Genomic DNA, 7,695 nt, shown 5'->3' on the forward strand with positions numbered 1-7,695 from the left:
AATCCTCGGTTAAATCCAAACTAATGCCGCCGATCCACTTTCTCTTCAAAAAATATACAAACAAAACTGACTTCGCGTTGTCGTAAGACCTCAAAACCGACGCAATTTTGAGGATCCTAAACAGCACGAACTTCAAGTTGAACTGAATCAAAACTTTTTGAAATAAAATATTCTTCCGAGGTTTTTTCTAAACTTGATCTGCAAGCACGATCTTGGAGCGATCCGTTAGTATTACGAGTTTGAAGCGATGGAGTGTGGTTTGAAGGTAGGAGCATAGGGAAGGTAACGCATACCTTGTGTAGAAAATATAGGGGCCCCTCTTTTATCTTTGTTGTTATACAGGTAAAATGGGTATAATCAGGCATGATTGTATAAAGGTGTATCCAGTCGTAAATAATACAGGGTGTCTTGGACAGGGAGCTCTTCCTAATCCCGATTAATTTTAGATATCTCCATACCATAGTTTAATTGATCACTTGAGCTAATAAGTGGTTTGGTGTTAAAATCAAAGTACATAAATAATTATATTAATCTTAATAAGATAATACGTTGTACCCTCAAAAAGGAGAAGAAGGCAAACATAAAAGCTAACTATGTAGATAGGTACCTGGGTATAATTTTATCCTGTTGTTTAGTGACTAGGGTGCCTAAACATGTGTTATATTGGTAAACAAGGAAATATTTGAATTTTCGGATTTCATGGAATCCCCGGTGCCTAAACATGTGTTATATTGGTATACAAGGAAATATTTGAATTTTCGGATTTCATGGAATCCCCCCCTGAAGACTTTCTGCATATTAATATTATTATATTATTTTAGTCCTTTTCCTTCACACTTTAAATCACACAGCCTGGCCGTTCTGCTGAACCATCCTATTTTACACGAATACCTGAAGACTTTCTGCATATTAATTTTATTATAGTCCTTTTCCTTCACACTTTAAATCACACAGCCTGGCCGTTCTGCTGAACCATCCTATTTTACACGAATAGAATTTTGTGCAGTTAAAGAGACTCCAGAAGCTAAAGATATCTTGGAATGTGATTGGTAGCCAAGTCTGCCGGCTTCTGCTTTCTATTTCTGATTTGTTGACTGATTGCAGCTCATTGTTATGTCAATCCCTGCTATTCCTTCACCTCTAATCCTGTCTACCATCGACATAAGTGTGTGCATAATACTTGAAGCAAGGGGAGGTGTTTCCTATTTATAGTGAAAACGTGCCAGGCCCTTTCATGTCGGCAGATTAGAAATACTAGAAGTGGGCGATAAATATGATAAATAATTACATGAAAATTAAATAAAAAAAAAGTACTTAATAATTATTACATTGCATATTGAAAATACATATTTTAGATTATCCAATTTTGGTCCCTAATTACATTAACTATGAAAATGCAGCCTGATGCCAAGAGTTTTAATTGCTTAAAAGCAGAATGGTGTTGTCTGTTTTATGAAAATTGATTTTGATTTTTATGAAAGGTCACTTTTTGTGTTACTTGGCTCACGATAAGTTTAGCAACCTCTAGAACTGTCTCTAAACTTGGTCCGAGTCGTTTCATTATCCAAGCAGGTTTTACCGCCAAACCATGTTGAGGTTCTGTCTGGACCATAGCACATTCTCGCATGACCTTGGTTCAAACCATAGGATAGGAGATAGAAGGTGATGGACCCGTACTATAAGCTCCACTTGAAAATATTGAATGTCTAATATTGAACAGCTGTTCTGAAACCACTATCTTATCTTCAAAAACACTCTTTCTGGAAGTTTAAAAAAAGTACTTAATAATTATTACATTACATATTGAAAATACATATTATAGATTATCCGATTTTGGTCCCTACTTACATTAACTTTAAAAATGCAGCCTGATACCAACAGTTTTAATTGCTTAAAAGCAGAATGGTGTTGTTTGTTTTATGAAAATTGATTTTGATTTTTATGAAAGGTCACTTTTTGTGTTACTTGGCTCACGATAAGTTTAGCAACCTCTAGAACTGTTCTTCAAAGTGCATGTTTGCATCTTTTGGGAATCGAACCCGGACGTATGGAATGGACAGCTTTACGAAACCATAACAAATACTGGCCATCATATTCTATCGTGCAGCGACTTTCCAAGAAACGAATGGCATTTTCTCCAATACCATCTTCGAAGTGCATGTTTGCATCTTTTGGGAATCGAACCCGGACGTATGGAATGGACAGCTTTACGAAACCATAACGAATACTGGCCATCATATTCTATCGTGCAGCGACTTTCCAAGAAACGAATGGCCACCCATTTATTTTTATTTTCATCACGTTCAAAGTTTACAAAGGTCACTGTGACTAGAAAATATCTTCATCCAACGCAAAGGAAATTTACAATTTCAAATAAACTGGAGCAGCTGGAGCTGAACCAGATTACTCCCATCACCCATGGCTTTCGAGAAGAAAGTAGTCCACGGTCTGAGCACAAACGGGAAAGAGCAGATCAAAGCAAAGAAGGCGCCAAAATCTCGCTCGCAACGCGCCAACCTTGTGTTTGATCCAAGGAGAAGGAAATTTACAATTTCAAATAAACTGGAGCTGAACCAGATTACTCCCATCACCCATGGCTTTCGAGAAGAAAGTAGTCCACGGTCCGAGCACAAACGGGAAAGAGCAGATCAAAGCAAAGAAGGCGCCAAAATCTCGCTCGCAACGCGCCAACCTTGTGTTTCCCGTGTCGCGACATCCAACGAAAAAGAAATTTACAATTTCAAATAAACTGGAGCAGTTGGAGCTGAACCAGATTACTCCCATCACCCATGGCTTTCGAGAAGAAAGCAGTCCACGGTCTGAGCACAAACGGGAAAGAGCAGATCAAAGCAAAGAAGGCGCCAAAATCTCGCTCGCAACGCGCCAACCTTGTGTTTCCCGTGTCGCGATGCCACCGCTTCCTCAAGAAGGGTCGCTATGCGGAGCGCATTGGGTTAGGCGCGTCAGTATACTTGGAACACTCTTGAAATCCTTTTCTGTGCATTTTTTACCGTCATTTGTTTTCTCTGTAGGGATCCAACTGATGTATCTTGATTTCCAGTTCACAAAAGATGACGTGAGATATTCATTAGTTGGGACATCATTTTTCACTAATCCATATTTCCCTCATTTTCTCGAAGAGTAGGCAGTTTCCATAGCCTTTATTCCATAGGATAGGAGCTTATAGTAGCTCCACTTGAAAATATTGAATGTCTAATATTGAACAGCTGTTCTGAAACCACTATCTTATCTTCAAAAACACTCTTTCTGGAAGTTCTGGTTATCTTCACTTCAGAATACTCAATGCTGCGAGGTCTGGAACACTCTTGAAATCCTTTTCTGTGCATTTTTTACAGTCATTTGTTTTCTCTGTAGGGATCCAACTGATGTATCTTGATTTCCAGTTCACAAAAGATGACATGAGATATTCATTAGTTGAGACATCATTTTTCACTAATCCATATTTCCCTCATTTTCTCGAAGAGTAGGCAGTTTCCATAGCCTTTATTCAACTGATGTATCTTGATTTCCAGTTCACAGAAGATGACGTGAGATATTCATTAGTTGAAACATCATTTTTCACTAATCCATATTTCCCTCATTTTCTCGAAGAGTAGGCAGTTTCCATAGCCTTTATTTGGCATCACTCAAGCCCGGCTAAACAGTGAAATTATTTCATTTATTTCGTCAAATATTCAAATGTTATTTTTACATGTCACCGTAGAATCGTTCCTTAACCCTTTTCTCGCTCTCTCCAGCCATACCAAGAGTACTGAAAGGACATCCCCTACTTCAGAGGATAAGACCGGCTAAACAGTGAAATTATTTCATTTATTTCGTCAAATATTCAAATGTTATTTTTAGATGTCACCGTAGAATCGTTCCTTAACCCTTTTCTCGCTCTCTCCAGCCATACCAAGAGTACTGAAAGGACATCCCCTACTTCAGAGGAAGGATGTTTGTAGGAAGTTTAATATGTTTTTTTCTTCTATGTCTTTCTCATATTTTAAATATTTCTATCCGGAAACACGTGGCATGGGGAGAAGACAGATGTGTTCTGTGACGTAACACAATGACTGGGCTAGGGTGAAAACCTGCCCTGATGAATGGGGGTTTAATTGGCAATGAATAGGTATCACCTCGATTTTTCATTGAGTTTCTATTATGCTACCTACTATCTATGTACATTTTTGTATAATATATGTACGTTTGATTTTTTCATATTTTCGCAATTCTCGGAAATTTGTGTCAGATTTGAGGTGTGTTGTATTGTGTTTATACTGTCTGTCTGTGTTACTCGTAGATTGTATAATATATCATGTACGTTTGATTGTTTCATATTTTCGTAATTCTCGGAAATTTGTGTCAGATTTGAGGTGTGTTGTATTGTGTTTATACTGTCTGTCTGTGTTACTCGTAGATACAGATTACAGGTTATTATGCTTGTAAATTGAATGGTTTGCAGGAATGCCCGAATTTTCACCTGGATTACTTTACAATTGAATCTCCCCACTTGAAGGGCATAAAGAAATCCCTGTTTCTTTTCTATTATTTTCAGTTGGTCTATCAACGGGATACAAAGACGGTAAAACAATGAGTACCTACCATAGTTTTGTTCTAAGACAAAACAAATCCAGAGAGTTCGGGTCAAAAGGTTTTTGAAATACCTTGATGGGTACTTCTTTATTGTCTGGTCTTCACATGAAGAAAGCTTCGGCAGTTGTGGTCTCAAACCTTTTCTGATCTATTCTTAAGTGACCTATACCCTACACTACATGTACAAGTATGATTGGTGCTTTATTTAGAATGTCAGTGCTATGAATAATTCGGACCGCTGTCCTTACCTAATCCGACTTGTATTGTCGGTTAGAACTTGGTAGTTATTTGTGATAGAACGGTACCCACCCACTGTCTACCAGGTATGCTTGATGGTTTGTTAGTTGTGGCATCGATGTCAAATTCGTGTGAACCAGCTTCTTGCTTTGTCTCTTTCGTGTTCTTATATTGGTGGTGTTGTTGTTGTGTTCTTATCTCAAGGCAATATTCTGGTCAATAGTTCGCACGGGTTGAAAGTTTGATTTTGATTTCTCTCTGGTTAAGCTGTCGGCAGAAACACAACTTGGAGGCAACTATTTAGGCCGATTTTTGGTGACCTTAAGGTGTATCCAGTGTTTAAGTACTCATAGTCGACCGGCTGTCGATCGACGTCGACTGAACCGTCCACAGTGCTTTGACAACATAAATAGATATTAGATTCACCCCGTTGATCGACAGCCTATTATCCGTACATGACAAAATCAAGCTGAGACCCCAATTCACAATTACAAACCAGGTAGCAAAACTGAAACTAACAGCCAACAAAAAGTTGTTGATCAGCATCTAGTCGAGTTCAATATTTCCAATCAGCTGCTGCTTCATATCTTGTAGTCATTTGATTGTAAAACCCGACATTAGGCTTTAGTCAGTCCTATACAACCTTGCCAACATGCACGTGTAGTTTAGAACTTGAAATGCGCTGATCCAACTTCATCAGTCATCGTCACCTTCACAACTTTTTATATTCAGACAGTCAGTCAGCATTATGAGCTTATTGTTGTGTGTGGATGGGCTGACGTGCATATTGCCATAATCAGCGAAATTTTAATCCTGGAGGCTCGCAGCACTGCCCACGTGGTATGCTTGATGGTTTGTTAGTTGTGGCATCGATGTCAAATTCGTGTGAACCAGCTTCTTGCTTTGTCTCTTTCGTGTTCTTATATTGGTGGTGTTGTTGTTGTGTTCTTATCTCAAGGCAATATTCTGGTCAATAGTTCGCACGGGTTGAAAGTTTGATTTTGATTTCTCTCTGGTTAAGCTGTCGGCAGAAACACAACTTGGAGGCAACTATTTAGGCCGATTTTTGGTGACCTTAAGGTGTATCCAGTGTTTAAGTACTCATAGTCGACCGGCTGTCGATCGACGTCGACTGAACCGTCCACAGTGCTTTGACAACATAAATAGATATTAGATACTTTTTGGATACAGAATTTATTTAGTTCATTGTTTGTTGTCTAAAGCTGAAAAATGTAGGTACCTACTAGAGTTAACTAGAGCCATCAGAAAGAAGTACAACTACCTACTTCTAATTTAAAGAGTACCTAGATATCAAATCGAGGATATCAGCTATTACCTATACCAGGGATCGCCATTGCCAAACCATCGAACCCGGTAGGTGTTCTGGTAGCTCGCGGACAGTCGCTCAAGTTGAGAGCAACTCTTATAGGAACCAAAAATTTACGTCATTACGTAGTAAATCTTAGGTTCCCAGACTAAAAGGTAGCTTGCCAAGGGTCTCTTAGTCATCTGAGTATCTCGTTATCCATAAGAGGTTCTATACTAGAGGATTATCACTGACCTATCTATACTAAAGGATTATCACTTCGCTGTACCTAGATTTGTTTCAGCTACCTCAACACAGTGCACAATCGTACATATGTATGTTTGCTAAATTTGAAATATTGCAACATTAGTACTCGTACAATGACCAGAGAGAGAATTGCACGCAGACTGAACTCTGATATGATCCAGATGTTGGAATTAAATATGTCTGGTCTAAATCTGTCTGCACGTACATAATTATGTGTCTATCTTTATTACCTTTTGATAGAATTTGCTGAATATGGCAATAGTAATGATACCGTCCTAATCTACCCACCCGTATGCACACTCAAGTCTTGTCCTAGTCCACCTACCAGTATGAAAATCATGTGAAAATCTTAGTGGGATAATATCTTTTAAGGTGTGTTCAAACATAGTGAACGCCGTAGATTCACCTCTTCACCTCATCGATCTACCATCGATCGACAGCGGCGTCGACTATGTTTAGACACAGCTTTATGCTGCAGATATGAGCCATCTTCAAAGTGCATGTTTGCATCTTTTGGGAATCGAACCCAGACGTATGGAATGGACAGCTTTACGAAACCATAACAAATACTGGCCATCATATTCTATCGTGCAGCGACTTTCCAAGAAACGAATGGCCACCCATTTATTTTTATTTTCATCACGTTCAAAGTTTACAAAGGTCACTGTGACTAGAAAATATCTTCATCCAACGCAAAGGAAATTTACAATTTCAAATAAACTGGAGCAGCTGGAGCTGAACCAGATTACTCCCATCACCCATGGCTTTCGAGAAGAAAGATCACCAATTGGTGCTTTATTTAGAATGTCAGTGCTATGAATAATTCGGACCACTGTCCTTACCTAATCCGACTGGTATTGTCGGTTAGGACTTGGTAGTTATTTGTGATAGAATGGTACCCACCCACTGTCTACCAGGTATGCTTGATGGTTTGTTAGTTGTGACATCGATGTCAAATTCGTGTGAACCAGGTTCATGCTTTGTCTATTTCGTGTTCTTATATTGAGTATGCTTGATGGTTTGTTAGTTGTGACATCGATGTCAAATTCGTGTGAACCAGGTTCATGCTTTGTCTATTTCGTGTTCTTATATTGTTGGTGGTGTTGTTGTTGTGTTCTTATCTCAAGGCAATATTCTGGTCAATAGTTCGCACGGGTTGGAAGTTTGATTTTGATTTCTCTCTGGTTAAGCTGTCTGCAGAAACACAACTTGGAGGCAACTATTTAGGCCGATTTTTGGTGACCTTAAGGTGTGTCCAGTGTTTACTCATAGTCGACCGGCTGTCGATC

The sequence above is a fragment of the Diaphorina citri genome, unplaced genomic scaffold (genome assembly GCF_000475195.1).
Source record: "Diaphorina citri unplaced genomic scaffold, Diaci psyllid genome assembly version 1.1 scaffold1162, whole genome shotgun sequence".
Classification (NCBI taxonomy): Eukaryota; Metazoa; Arthropoda; class Insecta; order Hemiptera; family Psyllidae; genus Diaphorina; species Diaphorina citri.